The sequence below is a fragment of the Danio aesculapii genome, chromosome 20 (genome assembly GCF_903798145.1).
Source record: "Danio aesculapii chromosome 20, fDanAes4.1, whole genome shotgun sequence".
In the NCBI taxonomy this organism is placed as follows: domain Eukaryota; kingdom Metazoa; phylum Chordata; class Actinopteri; order Cypriniformes; family Danionidae; genus Danio; species Danio aesculapii.
The window spans coordinates 47768233-47786069 of NC_079454.1; the positions used below are offsets into that span (position 1 = coordinate 47768233).

General features: G+C 33.9%; 1 protein-coding gene across 1 annotated transcript in view; it reads right to left on the reverse strand.

Moving 5' to 3' along the window:
- The window catches only part of dtnba (dystrobrevin, beta a), a 63025-nt gene extending 47703 nt beyond the window's left edge, over positions 1-15322 (reverse strand). Inside the window, exon 1 of the mRNA XM_056480698.1 lies at positions 15073-15322. The gene's annotated coding sequence lies outside the window, so the exon portion shown is untranslated. The remainder of the gene's footprint in view (positions 1-15072) is intronic.
- Positions 15323-17837: the final 2515 nt, after the last annotated feature.

The following is a 17837-nucleotide window of genomic DNA, read 5'->3' on the forward strand; positions in this document are numbered from 1 at the left end:
GGTAAAATATACGGTCATATTTTAAAGGGCACCTAGGTTACCCCTTTTTTATATTTAATATAAGTCTTTTGTGTCTCCAGAATGTGTCTGTAAAGTTTCAGCTCAAAACACCCATCAGATTATTTATTATAGCTGTTTGAAGTGTCTGTATTATAGCTGGGAAAAAGTTTTTGCTGTTTTCTTGTACTGGCCCTTTAAGGCTAGTCCTCCCAAAAGGAACAAAAGGAGTGGGTGTGTTTATATCACCCCAATATGACAGTTTATACACTATACTTACACATATGTCTGTCCAAACAGCTTGAAAAGTAGATTTTTCACCATAGGTGCCCTTTAAAGACATGGCAGGGGGGAATGGAATTTAATGCAGCGCTTCTTGTCTGATCTGAGACCCACTTTATATCGTATATCTAACAGGCAGTGTAGATTGCTGATTCTTAAATCAGATCTTAAACGTGACAATTTTGTAATAGAAAGACAGTTCACAGGAAGTCCTCTGGCTGCCTGGCAGAAAATTAAATGTCTGTGTGCATATAGCACATTACGATTTCACTGAATGGCTAATATATTTAACTTTAAATGTATTTCATTTGATCACCTAAAAACAGCAGCTTAAAGATGATCAATTTCAGCACAGTTCAGTTCACAATGAACTCAAACACTTCTCTGTTCAACCACAAACAGCCTCAAAGTGGAAGTAGAGGAGGAATAACACACACACACACACACACACACACACACACGCACACACACACACACACACACACACACACACACACAGACGAGTTTACTATTCCTGTCAGCCACCCAAACACATGACCTTTCACTCAAACACCATAAGTGGAAAACAATTATGTAAAGGCACCATATGAGGACTGTGTGTGTGTGTGTGTGTGTGTGCGCGTGTGTGTGGTCAGGCAGATTTTAGCCTCTGCTGATGCAGTTCATTCTCAGACCTCCATTCATACCTGCCGCCACTCCAGAACCAAACCCAGAATTAAGCTGCTCATTTCAGACTTCACGACTACTTGAAGACTAGAAATCTGATATCGCGATACTTTATTTTTCTGCGATAAACATTGCAACATGAACACACTTTCACAAGATACTTTAAACAGCACTATTTGAAGGTTTTCTAGGGACTTTTACAGGTACAAAAATGGAATAATCACAATGCAAGATGCTTTTCCTACTTTGCTTTGTCTCGTTTTTAGTCCACAAATATCTTAAAATTCTTAGATCAAGTAACATTATCAATTTATTTTCAACTTCATAAGAAATAATGAGAGTTTAAGAGTTTTTCCTTAAAACAAGTGAAATGATCTACCAGTGGGGTAAGCCAAATAATCTTGTTTTCGCTTTGAAATTGTAGATATTTGGACTAGAAACAAGACAAAAATTCTAAGTGAGAAAAAATTTTTTTTTTTAGTTGCATAAATCGTATAAAATCCATATAAATACAGTGATTGAACACAATTCTGTAGCTCCTGGTCAACTATCATTTAGACTCAGGAGTAGAGATCTTGAGATATGACTATTGTGGATGTGCGATATCAATGCTGAAATGATTTATTGTACAGCCCTACACTGAAAAAAATGACTTAAGCCACTTATTTATTATTGAGTTGAAGGAACACAATTTTTAAGTTTTTTTTGGCACAACTTAATAGTTTTATGTTCAATCCACTTAAATTTGACAGTGTAACTAGAACCACACGTTGCTGCAATACACTGACTAATGCTGCCTGATATTCTTAACACTGCTGCCAGCTATTATTGGTTCACTGCTGTGAGCGGTTATGAAACAGTGGCTACAGTCCAGAAAAAAACAGATATTAATAAATTGACCTGCCAACATAGCTACACCAAAAGTGATGTTTATTATATTTTAAGGAATTTATTTTATTGCTTGTATTAAAATGCATGCATGATATTTTATAATCTAATCATTTAATCTGTCTAATCTAACAAATGGATAGAATCTAATAGCAATTATTATTATTAATATGAGATAGATAGACATGTTTAATCTATTTCAATATTTTAATTTACACAATTTATACAAAACATTAATAAAAATGTGTTTAGATAGATAGATAGATAGATAGATAGATAGATAGATAGATAGATAGATAGATAGATAGATAGATAGATAGATAGATAGATAGATAGATAGGTAGATAGATAGGTAGATAGACAGGTAGACAGACAGACAGACAGACAGACAGACAGATAGATAGATAGATAGATAGATAGATAGATAGATAGATAGATAGATAGATAGATAGGTAGATAGGTAGATAGGTAGATAGGTAGATAGACAGACAGACAGACAGACAGACAGACAGACAGATAGATAGATAGATAGATAGATAGATAGATAGATAGATAGATAGATAGATAGATAGATAGATAGATAGATAGATAGATAGATAGATATTCATAACATTTATCCATATTTATCTAGATGTGTGTAAACTACATAATATTTGTTTACAATATTTAAAATGGAATTTACAAAAACATGTACTTGGTATAAATTATGTCAATTTAAATATTTAAATAGATCAAATATTTTTCATTAAAATGCAAAAAGTATTCAAATAAATAATCTCAATATCTACTTTCTGTCACTGTCTAGATGAGGTTTATGTTATATTAATTATATATTATGTTTACTATATTTTTAGGCATTTATTTCATTGCTTATACCAAAATACATCCATGACATTTTATAACCTAAATAGTAAAAAAAAAACAATAATTATAGATTTTTATAATTTCTTTCAATCTATCCATCTATTTATCTATACATCTATCATATTAATAATAATAACAACTACTATCTGATTCTATTATAGATGGATGGAAGATGCATGGATAGAATACGCGTATCTATATTTATCTAGATCTAGTTATCTAGACGCGTGCATACTACACAATATTTGTTTATAATGTTTAAAATGTAATTAACAAAAACATTTTTATTATTGTTTTGTATAAATTGTGTAAATTGAAATATTGAAATAGATAAAACAAGTCCATCAAAATACAAAGTATTAAATTAACATTACAAATTTATCATTTATTTAGCAAACATTTAATCATATAACACTCTTTACAACAATAATCTACAAATAAAATATATTTAAAAAATAAAAAACAAACATACCACCTATTTATTTAACTCTCAATATCTTATTTCTTTCACATTTTTATTTTACGAGGAATTATTAAATATACTAAATGCAATTTCTATTTTATAACAATTTATAAATATTTTATTTTACAATTTTAAATAAAAATGCAAAATACTTCAAGAAAGAGATTTCGGCTGCGTCCCAATTCGCATACTATCCATCCTAAATAGTATTTGAAAATAGGATTAGTATGTCCCAAACCATAGTACGCTTAAAAAAAAAAATTAAAGTATGCAAAGGTTCCCGGATGTTCTACTATTTCTAGTAAAAATTCGAAGTGTAGAAGTGTCCATACTCTAACCCAGGGGTCACCAAACTTGTTCCTGAAGGGCTGATGTCCTGGAGATTTTAGCTCCAACCCTAATCAAACACATCTGAACAAGCTAATCAATGTCTTACTAGGTATACTTGGAACACCCAGGCAGGTGTGTTGGGGCAAGTTGGAGCTAAACCCTGGAGGGACACCGGCCCTCCAGGACCGAGATTGGTGACCCCTGCTCTAACTGCTGATATTGCCCACAATACATTGCACGTTGGACGTTAATTAGAACTACAAACGCGGGTGAAAAGCTTTAAGCATTTGTAACTGTAAACATTGTAAACAAACTACAAACATGGCGGACACGCAAGACCAACCGAAGCAGAGAGGCTTCTGTAAAGTTGTTTCAATGAGTGTTAATCAATATCTAGCCCAGTGTTTCCCAACCCTGTTCCTAAAGGCACACCATAAGTCCACATTTTCAACCTCTCCCTAATCAAACACACCTGAATCATCTTATCATAACATCAGAAGAGACTCCAACACCTGAAATGAATGGGTCAGATAATGGAGACATCCAAAATATGTACTGTTACTGTGCCTCCAGGAACAGGGTTGGGAAACACTGATCTAGCCCACTGGAAAATATTTAAACCGCGTTTTCCACGTTACATTTTATCTGCGTGAACTTATATCAATTTTTGGACATTAACTTCTGAATGCAGAATTACCCAAAGACCTGACGAGATTTCTCTGCATGAAAGACTCACGAATGGCAGATTATCCTGCTGCTGCTTCTCCAATAAGCAAATTAAATATGGAAGAAATGTGGACGATGTGTCGAGATGATTAACAGGTGACATAACTAAGCAACATAACGATCTGTTAACGAGGAAGTAGTGTGTCCCAAAGCTTGTACTCTTCTGTTACCAACTCAAAAGTATAGATCTTTACAAAAAAAAGTGCATACTTTTAGGGCGTAGTATAAGTATGTGAATTAGGACACAGAATTAATTGCAAGTATATGTAATTTAAAGTTTATTTAATGTTATGAATTCACACATTTTCATGAATATTACTTTAACATATGCTGATTTTTTAATAACAATTTAAACTTGCAATACTATCATAATAACAAGCCCTGCAACTTCAAGAAAACCTCATCGAACCAGTAATACAATCATAATAATGTTCAAAACATCCCTAAAAACACACAAGCATGATCAACAAATCACGAATTCCCAATTTACTGAACTCTCTACTGCAACAGAGGAGCCATGGAAACATTTACCATTTGCTCTGTAACATTTGCTTTGATGACCATAACTGACAGCTCCATCTGCCTGTTGTGTGCTTAAATACCCAGCGTGTATATTTAGCATCTAATAAGTGCCTTTATTAATCATCTGAAGTTATTTCCTTTGTGCTGATGGGGGAGCTCATGTTTTTTTTCGCACTCTGCCAGCTGGTATCAGTTTCTCCCTGACATGACGTGAAGCCAATGATTGAATATCTCCTCTGGGGAGATCAACAAAAGCTTTCGGATGGTTCCCGCAGACATCAGCTCTGATCCCCCTTTCAAACTCTTCCTCTGTTCTGCACCTCAGCCTTTCTCTCATTCAACTCAATGTCTTTTGTGTGCAAAAATAAGATCAGCCGCTGTAATTCAGACGTCACATCCATTCAGCAAAGCAGTGACTGTGTGTGTGTGTGTGTGTGAGTTTCTCAGGACTGACATCAGCTTTATTTGCATTGTGTAGAGAGGCAAACAAGGCCGAAACCCAAAAGTTAAACACACAGAAATGCAGAGTAACTAATAAAAACCACAACATGCTCATTACACAAAATCTAAATTTAAATTGCATTATCATACATACCAATTATTACATACAAAGTACATACAAGTATTATTTAGCAACTTCAAAACTCAATTCTCAAAGCGCTTTTACACTTAAAAAATATAAAGATACTGTAGTAGAAAACAGTTATGCAGAGGATAAAAATGATATATACGGTTGGAGTCAGAATTATTAGCCCCTTGTACATTTCTAAACGTCACATTTCTGTGAATGAACGTCGCCTCGTTATTCCATCCCTAAGAGGGAAGAAATCACTTTCCCGAACTCTCACATTCAATCTGCCTAGTTGGTGGAATGAACTCCCTAACTACATCAGAACAGCAGAGTCACTTGCTGTCTTCAAGAAACGACTAAAAACGCAACTATTTAGTCTCCACTTTCCTTCCTAATCTGTAACTGCCTCTCTGGCTATACCACTAACTGTACTCTCTCTCAAAAGAAAAATTAAAATAAATAAAACTTACACTACTAATGCTTGGACTTCTTAGACTTTACACACCTGAAACTTGTCTATAGCACTTGTTCACTGCTGCTCTTACAGTTGTGTAAATTGCTTCCTTGTCCTCATTTGTAAGTCGCTTTGGATAAAAGCGTCTGCTAAATGACTAAATGTAAACATAATTGTTTTAATGATTAATTTCTAATAACGTTTATCTTTGTCATGATGACAGTAAATAATATTTGACTAGATATTTTTCAAGACACTTCTATACAGCTTAAAGTGACATTTAAAGGCTTAACTAGGTTAATTAGGTTAACTAGGCAAGTAAGGGTAATCAGACAAGTCATTGTATTATGATGGTTTGTTCTGTAGAGAATTAGAAATAAGGGGGGCTAATAATGTTGATCTTAAAATGGGTTTGAATTTTATTTAATTTAAAAACTGCTTTTATTCTAGCCAAAATAAAACAAATAAGACTACGAAAAAAATAAATAAATAAATAAATAAATATATATATAAAAAAACTGTGAAAAATCCCTTGCTCTGTTAAACATAATTTGGAAAATATTGAAAGAATAAGAAAAAAAAATGTTCAAGAGGGCGAATAATTTTGACTTGTAAAAAACTGTACAAACCTACATATTTTTGTAATGCAAGTATTACTGGTCTTGAGCTGACCAAAAACTAATATAAATGTAAGCCCATATACGAGTTTTTTCATCTTGAGAGGTTTATAAGTACATAGGTTTTTTCATTGGGATGAGTGTTGGTGTTTTTTAAAAGAATCGTTAATGTATTTAACAAACAGGTCTGCGCTTCCCATTGAAAACATTTAGTGTGGCTCTTTGTTTTTGTGTCAGGGCATTTAACAGTATGTGGCAATAGTGTGTAGAACTATCTGTACAGTATGCCTGGCACTAAACTGTTTTATACACTTTTGTACAGTTCCTCAGCCATAAACCACTGTGTATCATTACCCAAATGTTTCAGAGCGAGGCAATAGGGTAGTGGTCAGTGCGCCATTTAAGAACAACAGTGCTCACAGCGGAGCGAGTGTGTGTGTGGTTTAAGGTCAAATAATTCAACCACTGATAGCCTTTATTAAGAGACCGAACAGCTCCTCAGAGTTATTTGGTGGCCCACAGCAGCTGGATCAACACAATCTCACGGCAATTCGTAACTTTTTGATTTAGTGGCTAATTCGTATGAATTCGTACGATTTAATTCGTACAATTTAGTACGATTTGCCCTTCCCCCAATGACGGTTGGGTTTAGAGGTGGGGTTAGGTGCCACGCCTCCTTTTTAAAATCGTACAATTTCGTTCGACTGAACTCGTACGAATTAGCCACTAAACTGACAAAACGTAAAATACTTACATTTTCTCTTGAGATCAGGCTGGTTAGACAGCCCTCAGCCTCCTGTCAGAGAGCTACATGACAGAAACAATATTCTAGAGTGTTTAATACATGGCTCCAGTAATTAAATATTACCTTTTAAGAGAATGTTTCTGTATTTAATTTTGACTTTAGACAGAGTTCTTCTAGCTCCAGAAGGATTACAATTTATATAAGCCTTATATACTAGTCAATAAACATTATTATTGTAGCATTAAGAAATTAATGGCAGGAAAATTAAATGCATGAATGGTTACACAACACACTCAAAAATGATGTTAAAGTTACAATTAATTTTTTCATTGCAATAAAAGGGAGGGTGGCATGTTTATTCTCATTCATTCACTTTCTTTTTGGCTTAGTCCCTTTATTAATCTGGGGTCGCCACAGCGGAATGAACCGCCAATTTATCCAGCACGTTTTACGCAGCAGATGCCCTTTCAGCCACAACCCATCTCTGGGAAACATCCACACACACTCATTCACACTCATACACTATGGACACTTTAGCCTACCCAATTCACCTAAACCACATGTCTCTGGACTGTGGGGGAAACTGGAGCACCCGGAGGAAACCCACGCGAATGCAGGGAGAACATGCAAACTCCACACAGAAACGCCAACTGACCCAGCCGAGGCTAGAACCAGCGACCTTCTTGCTGTGAGGCGACAGCACTACCTATTGCGCCACTGCGTCGCCTACGAATTCTCTTATAATTAATTTTTTCTTTTCTTATCCATTTGTTATCTTATATTTCTTTCCTTCGTTGATGCAGATGTGTATTGCTTTTTCTTCATAATCGACCTCAATTCCTTATACACCAGCATAAAAACCTCCAGCTCCACCTCTGTAAAGTGTGTTGCCCTTTTTTCCCACCGTGATTTCTATGGTGAATTGTGAATTCAACGATCTACTGAAAATGCCTTCAGGTATGCACCGTGCGCGCGCATTAAACTACAGTTATCTTCAGGAGGTTGATTTAAATAACTCTCATCAGCTGTTTTGGAACTGACATACGGTAAGCAGGTTTTGGGTTAACCAATCAAGAGTTCAGGTTTAGCAGATGGTAAATTAACCCAGCTTTCTAGAATACCCGCCAGGCCGTTCAGACACACCTGTTGACATCTGTACAAATAATGTAACACTTTTAAAACAACCATGCTTAATAGCGTACTTTATAGAGAAAAACTACATTACCAATAATAAAAAAAATCAACAAATCAGTGAGACACAGCCAGCAAAAGAGATATTTAGCTTAAGAAAAAAAATCATGTCTTGGTTCAGAGTTTGTAATGCTTTAACAAAGACTTTTTTTAAATCCCTAACTAAGAACAAATACCAAAAAAAGTCCTGAAGTTTACAAATTAGCCTTATTTAGGTGTACACTTTATATATTCAGCCAAACATATTTTATCTTGTTTTATACAGATGATAAAAGACAATATCTACCGTTATGGATGACTGAAATACGTCATTCAAGTTACTGCTAACAAGATTCATCCTCTAAGCCGTTTTATTTTGTTTCTTTTTGCATTTTGTTTTTGTTTCCAGCATCAAGCCTATCAGAAAAGCACATCCCACAGGCATCACCAGCAAAAAATAAACTGCTGTAAACAAAATCCTTTAGGATGAGGTCAAGAACAGCTGCACTTGGATTAAAAATACCCTGACTCAGAGCTTGACCTTAGTAACAAGTGTTAAAGATTTCAATACATTCTGAACATCACACACTTATTAGGGTATGTTGGTGCATATGATTATTTTATGACATCCTAATTCTATAAGAGGCCAGAATTGTGGACAATCATCCATGTGCATATATGAATCTGTGTGTGTGTGTGTGTGCGTGTGTGTGTGTGTGTGTCTGTACTAGTTGAGCTATACTTGTGAGGGTCAAAAGTAATCAAATATAGTAAAATATCATAACAATCAACTTGTCAGGATATTTGTCTGAACTTGTTTAAAAGTGTTTTTTTTTTTTGGAGGGGGGGTTATATTGTTTTGCACATGTTTCTGTGATGCTCATGTTTGGCAGTAAGCCATAGAAAACATAATTAAACTGATATAGAAAAAAATCAATGGAAGTCTATGTAATGTCCTTACTAATATATATATACATATGTGTGTGTGTGTGTATATATATATATATATATATATATATATATGTGTGTGTACCTGGTATTCACTACACTATGAACCCCCAAATGTCCCCACAACTGTAGCAATACCAGTATTATTTGACCTTGGGGGGGTTATAAGTGTTTTTGCACGTTTCTATGATGCTTATGTTTAGGGGTAAGCCATAGAAAAGATCATTAAACTGATATAAAAAAAAACAATGGAAGTCTATGTAATGTCCTCACTAGTATATGTGTGTGGCCCTGGCATTCACTACACTATAAACTAGGGTTGTCACGATACCATTAATTCATGTTACGATACTATACCAGCTGAAGTATTGTGATACCAAGTAGTATTGCGATACTGTTATTCATAACTCAATTCCATGAAATAAAGAAAATTGTCAGAAATACTATATTTTATGTTATACTAGGCCTACTTGAACTGAATTAATGATTCCCTTATTATTGAAAAACGTATATGCATGTCATTTCACCTAAAATGTGTTCAATCTTTTTGTTTATTTTGTAGATAACTGACCAACAAAAATATATTAAAATAAAGATACTAATTATTTCAAATAATTGTTTTTTTTTTTACAAAAATAGCATTTTTCCAACCAAATTAGGCTTAATGAAGTGGTCCAAAATTCAGTTTCAATGTTTCCAATATCTATTGTTGTGTTTTCAGGTAAGTAATTCAAAATTTACCTTTGTGAGTCGCTCTTTTTAAGATTGTCGCAGTTGTTGTAGCTACGAAATCATATTGACAGGAATGAACTGATTCAGATTCGATCTGAAGCGTCAGAAAACGTGCAATAGGCTACCATTAAATGTGTGAATTCTACAGTTTTCAACCTTAAAGTGCTCCACAGACTATTCAAATAAAATGGTCTACTGTTGCTCAAACTGGTGAACATTTTAGTGACTTTTCCACATGCAACATTATATATAGTAGATGGACCGTTAAAGACGATACAACCATTTACAAACTACAGCGGCACCACCAATATTCTGGAGCCATAGTATCACGATACTACCTTAGTAATGGTAAACCGTGCAACCCTACTATGAACCCCCAAATGTCCCCACAACTTTAGCAATACCAGAATTATTTGACCTTGTGGGCACATTTTCTTAGTCCCCCTGAGGAAATGACTCATAAATCATCCAGAATTTGGGATCCAGACAAGGATCCGATAAAAAATCCAGAATTTATATATTAATAATTACATTATTTGTAAAATGTAAAGAGATTTGTTAGTGAGGCTTGCGTTTAGAATTGGTGGAAGATAGAATATACAGAATATACAGTCTGCAGTACTGTATGAAATCTTTATGTCTAAGGAGAGTCCTCATAAAACATGAAAACCCAATGTGTGTGTGTGTGTGTGTGTCAGGTAGGCATCCAACGAGGGGGGCAAACATTCCAAAGATTCCGGATCTCAAACCTCTGTCAAGCTCTCTCTCTGTGTGTGTGTGTGTATGTGTGTGTGTGTGTGTGTGTGTGTGTGTGGGAGCTTTTACTCAGGTCACATGAATAAATGGATTTTTTTCAAACACTTTGTTTTAAGAAGCCAAAGAGCACCAGGGGCCCCTTTCACTTACGTGCACACACACACACACACACACACACACAAAAGTACATGCTGGCATGAAGACACTCTCATGGTTATTTTTGCCTTGGTGACGACTTGAACTCTCTCTGGTCTGGTATGAACATGCACATAAATATGATCTCTAAATATCTACCAAACCTCTGTCCAAAAAAGCCTTAAAGAACGACAAGTGTTTTGACTCTTTCTCATCTTACTGTGTGCGATTCCAAATAAAAACATTGTGTGTTCTGGCAATCTTTCATCAAAACTTAATAACTTGCTCTGGCTTAGATTAATCTCACGACAGCATAAAGTTACAGCCCCCATACAAAACACGCCATTATTAGAAGCAGCATTATATTCTTCACATAAGCGTAGATAGTAGGACTGGGCCGATAAACGATATTATATCGAATCACCATAACATTTATGTCAATAACAATGATAAGCACTGCACTTTTTTACTCTATAATAATCTAAGAGCCAATCACACAGCAGAAATTTGCATTCATGGGAATCTAAAGGTGTGCTGATATTAGAGATGTACCAAATTTTCGGCCACCGAAAATTAATCAGCCGAAATTATGTTATGCCATTTAATCGACCCCCTAATTTTTGTGGCTTCAGTCATTGTTGGGGTACTATTTTAAATCTGGAAGCACTGACTTATATTGAAATATAAATCGTTATCATTTAATATGGAAAACAATTATCGAGATAACTAGGGCTGCAACAACGAATCGATTTAATTGATTCGTTAAAGTGTTGCCAATGAATTTCATAATGGATTTGTCGTGTCACGCGACGCGGAGACGTTCAATTATTAAAACAACTTTAGATGAGCGTGGAGAGGAGTAAACGCACTCTGCCTCCGTCACGCAATGATACCAGCAGAGTTCGCCGCCTCATAGACAGGACAGAGCAAAAAAACAAGCGGAGGTAACGTTAGAGGACAGATAGATGGCGAGGAAGGGAGCCCTGGTGCTGGTGTTTACTTGTTATTCAACTCGACAAGCATGACGTAAAAAATTCAAACTGAGCTTTGGCACGTTGGCTGGCGCTGAACCAGAGAAAGATGTGTCATATTATCACAATTATGCAGTGTTTTAACCACTCAATGCTTATTTTATGTTTTAGACATGTAAATACACACAAGTACTAGTAAAACAATACATTTAGAGTTTGTAAAACACACAAGAAAGTCTATGGAAGTCTAACAATCCATTCAAATATATAATTTGCCGATGTGTATTTATCATATCAGATACACATAGTGAAAGTAATAATAAAGTTAAATATATTCTTCTCACAGCTGGCCAGCCACTTGCTTGCATGCATTTTGAGAGTAACTGATTAATTTACATGCTGAATCCTGCATGTTTTGCTTTTATGAATGAGTCAAATGCGCAGACACAAGTAAACATGGCGATGCCCATCTCTTGTTATAGATCAAGATCATTTATATGTCTTTTAAAGGGCACATAGGTTACGCCTTTTTTCATATTTAATATAAGTCTTTTGTGCCCCCAGAGTGTGTCAGTAAAGTTTCAGCTCAAAACACCCATCAGATTATTTATTATAGCTGTTTGAAATGTCTGTATTATAGCTGGAAAAAAGGTTGTTGCTGTTTTTTTGAACTGGGCCTTTAAGGCTAGTCCTCCCCGCCCACGCATATGTGACATGATACTGGTAATCTCCACTGCTATATGGATATCTGTTATTTTAATGTACAAAATAAACCTGATTTAACTTTCACAAACTGGGATTGAAGCGTCTTCCTTTATAATTGTTCTGACTGTGCTGATGAAGTAAAGCTAAGCTAAATCGCTGTAATTCATTACACACATGCTCTGTTTTAAAACATTTTAAACTTGTAAACTCTTGATCACATTTGATGATGATTGATGATCCTAGCGAACTGAACAGACCTTTAATTCCCGGCTGCTTTGCGCTCGTCCTCTCTTGCTGATATGATTATACACGTGACAACCGGACATGTTAATGCGCGCAGCTGTCAATCAATATTGGTGGGCGGGGGAACCGCACTCCTACGTAAAGTTGTGGTCGATCTGAAAACCGCTCCAATTGGTCCACCGTTTTATGTTGTTAAATTTGAAAAAAAAAAAGGACTGGGTGTGTTTATTTCAACCCAATATGACAATATGATAATAGTTTATACACTCTACGTACACACATTTCTATACAAACAGCTTGAAAAGTAGATTTTTCACCATAGGTGCCCTTTAAACAACAAAAAACACTCTGTTGCATGTTTTTGTGAGTTGGAATATCAGGTAGCTGATGACATGATGAGCAAGCATGTGAATATTTTAAATTAAACCGGAAACGTACAACTTATAAGTTACTTAGCACTTTGCATTGCAAGACTAAAGATGTTTTTATTCACTTGCCTTTTTTGATCATTCATTTTTCATGTAGAGCTGCACTGCAAAAAAGCTTTTCTTAGTAATTTCGTCTCATTTCCTGTCCAAATATCTAAAAAAATCTTAAAATCAAGACTAGACAAGAAAAATGGCATGAGAAAATGATATGATGCTTAAAACTTCTGTTTGAGATTATATCTCATTAAGATTACTTTTCTTACCCCATTGGGAAATAATTTAGCTTGTTATAAGCAAACGATCACTTAATTTTGAGGGGGGGTTTTTCAGAAAACAAGACATAAATTCTTCTGCTATTTCATGTGTCTAGTATGTATCTTGATTTAACTTTTTTTTTAGATATCTGGATTGAAAACAGGACAAAACTACTAAATTAGTTTTTATTATTATTATTATTATTATTATTATTATTATATTACAACAGTTCAGGGATGATCAAGGACGACATGTTTGTGCACTTTCTAAACATTTTATTTCTGTTTTTGAATAAAGGGTTGGAAATGACTGATTTCTTTTTTGTTTAAAATCCAATTCATTGATTAATCGAAAATTAAAATAATTGTTAGTTGCAGACCTAGAGATAACATATTTGCCATATCGCTCAGCCCTAGTACATAGTATCACATGCATACATCATGTGATACAAACACTGTACTCATCAAGATTCACCTAATATGTTAAGCACTCACAGATGTTTATTAATAAACTGATTTAATCAGCAATCCAGAACTCAAAGTTCAACATCAGATCAGACAAACTGAAAACAACACTGATGAGTTGCATATCTCACATGCTTCCAGAAAGTATAACACCACAGTATTGAATGAACATACATTGCTTTAAAAGTACCATGTATTTTTAGACATGGCACCATGGTATTCCTGAAAGTACACTAGAATAGCACCATGTAAATAACACCATAGTGTAGTTATAATATGACAGATTCAGACATCATTGAATTATCATGGTAATGTACAAGATACTACCCAGCAAGCATTTTTGGTTTTTAAAAGATGTCTAATAGACTTCTAAACATAGTCGTCTTAGTTAAAACAAGGCTAAATTCGGCCAGAAATTAATAACTATACACATATAAAGTCTGTATAATCTGAACTAGTCTAGTTTTGGGCTATTCTTAGATGTCTATTAGATTTTCACTGACAGCACAAGTTCAGCCTTGTTTTAGCCAAGCTGTCTACGTGTAGACGTCTATTAGACGTCTATTAAACACAAAATTGTTTGCTGGGATATGTCGTCAGAGTCTTTCATTGTCGTGTTTGAGTTTCTCTTTCCGACTTCATTCACAATAACCAAAGAAACACACACACACAAACTCAAATACGAATTGAAGAGTCTTAAAATAAACACACAAACACGGACGATGAGCAGAAATCTGGAAACCTCTCACATGAAGCGAGTTTCAGGATGTTTGTTTTCGCTGAACGGAAACGGCTTCATCTACACTAACGGTCGCGTTTGCTCAAACTATATAAACTTTAACGTCAAATACGTCCACATGTGTGTATGTTTTATATGAATTAATAAAGATTGCGACTTTATTACTTTAAATTAGAGGAATGGAGAGATGAAAGCGAGCAGCCATGTTGTCAAACATTAACTCCATCTTCACCTCATTCACCGCTCAGAGTTTATTTCCGCACGTTTTTACACTTTATAATGCTATATTGCCACATAAAGTGCTAAATTAGTTGTCTAAAACATTGGGTTGTGGATATCAGTGGTGTGTTTAATGGAGGTTTGTTGCAGAAGTGAAGAGTTGAAGTTCGGTTTTGACTCACCGGAGCGAATTTCCGCCGCTCGGATCCGTTAAAAAGCCTCCACCATCATCACAATGTCATGTCGGTCTGTGATTTCTCAGTAAATTCTCATTGTGTCTGATGATTCAGTTGCCGTTGAGTCACGATTCAGTCACTGGATCTCCGGTGTAACGACAGACCGACTGTGTGTGTGATCGCCATTCTGGAGGAACTCAGCGAGACTCAATGAACAGTACGCACACACACATACACAGATGCTCTCTCTCACTCTCTCTCTCTCAGTGAGTGAGTGACTGTGTGTGTGTGTGTGTGTGTGTGCGTGTGCGTGTGCGTGTGCGTGTGCGTGCGTGTGTGTGTGTGTGTGTGTGTGCGTGTGTGTGTGTGTGTGTTTGGGACAAGAATAACATACAAGTGTTGCATTCAGTATACTTACACATAACATTGCTTCAAAAAATAAAACTGACAGAAATGAGATATTGAGTGCCAAACAAGTAGGTATATTTTGTCTTTTATTTCTTAATTGACCATTAATTCATGATTTATTAGATATCTTTTTTTATTAAATATATTTAAAATATAAATTAAATCATTTTTAAAAATATATATTGTAATACAATGAAATCTTATAAATACAGGCTACCTTACTTATGACGTATACCTTCTATATTGGTTATATATAGCCTAGATTAAAAACATAACATTATAATTTATTGCATTGTTTTATTTTTAAAACATGTGTTTATGCATCATTTATTTAACTGCATTTTTTTACAATTACATTTTTATGTTGTAAATAAAAATATTAAATACACACATTCAATTATTATATTATATAAAACTTATTTTCTATACATTTTATGTGAATATAAATATATCAGCATGTAATGATTTATTAAATTATTATCTTTGGTGGTATAAACATATGGAGGACGAAACCTGCAAAAAACAATAAATAAATAAATATATATATATAAATATAAATATATATAAAACCTACAAATATATACAGTTGAAGTCAGAATTATTAGCCCCCCTTTTATATTTTTTTATTTTTTAAATAATACCCAAATGATGTTTAACAGAGCCAGAAAATTTACACAGCATGTCTGATAATATTTATTCTTCCAGAGAAAGTATTATTTGTTTTATTTCAGCTAGAATAAAAGCAGTTTAAAATTTTTTTTAAAAACATTTTAAGGTCAATATTATTAGCCCCTTTAAGCTATATTGTTTTTCAATAGTCTACAGAACAAACCATCATTAAACAATAACTTGCCTAATTACCCTAACCTGTCCTAATTAATTTAGTTAAGCCTTTAAATGTCACTTTAAGGTGTATAGAAGTGTCTTGAAAAATATCAAGTCCAATATTATTTACTGTCATCATATATATATATATATATATATATATATATATATATATATATATACCCCTTTCCCCTTTCACACAGCACTATTAATTATTTATATATTTATTTATGCAGGAATTTGTAGATTTATATATTAATTAATTTATTTATTTGCGTATTTATTTGTTTATTGTTTTATTTATGCAGGATTTTGTAACTTTAAATACATATTTATTTATTTATTTATAGTTTTTTCATTTATTTGCATATTTATTTATTTATTTATTGTTTTATTTGTGCAGGAATTTGTGTATTTATTTTTTCATTTATTTGCATATTTATTTATTTATTTATTTATTGTTTTATTTGTGCAGGAATTTGTGTATTTATTTTTTCATTTATTTGCGTATTTATTTATTTATTTATTTATTATTTTTTAGGTTCAAAACAATTAATAGATGATAAACAAATATAAATATTTAATTTAGAATATTTAGATATGATATAATGTATTTATTATTCATTATATAACAATAATAATAATACATATTTTAAGATTTGAAGAACACTTTCCTTTTGCACAAAAAACATTGTACCATGTTTAATTTTAGACAACACAGTACCAATATTTTAACATACATAAAAGTTTAAAAATCAATATTTACTCTAATTTTCAAGCTATCTACGAAGGTTTTCCAGCAGTACATATAACTTTATTTTAGAGATAGAAAATAAACCTAGGTCTACTTCAAATAAAGAGCTTTTTGTTGCTGTTAAGCCTATTTTATAGCCCTCATTTCAAAATAATATCTGCCTGTAGTATCTGACAGTATCAGTCATAGCAACAACAATCAGTGTATTAGCCTTAAAGGGGGCTTTTATTATGTACAAGTTACAATCCATCATGTGGAGTGATTATATTACAAACAAGCTCCTTCATGTCATCCCACTATTATTTCTACATTATTAGCATTCTTCTCTGAAACACAAAAGATGTCCAACATTCAGAAGAACCTCCTAAACGTATCTAAAAGTAGCATCTTTAAACTAAAAACAAACATGGATGACTTTGAGAGCAATATAGCAAACAAAGCATTGGTATTATAGTGTATATATAGAGTTTTGGGCCGTGCAGGTATGAATACTGCATTTTTGCTGCTGCCTACAGACAATCATCTCCTTTTGTGTTTGGCAGGAGGATGAATATATTACAGGGCCGGACCAGCAGGAGATATTTTTGGGTAAACTCCTCCTCTGTGTTTGTAAAATATGAAGTCAGTGTTCACCCACCCGTGAGATATGTTTAGATTCGAGAGCTTGACTAATGACGGAGAAGACAGAGATCTGATGTTTACCAAACTTCGATCTGAACTCAATGAGCTGAAACAATCATTATTATTAAGCGATAAACATCAGTGCAGTGAGTTAATTAGAGGA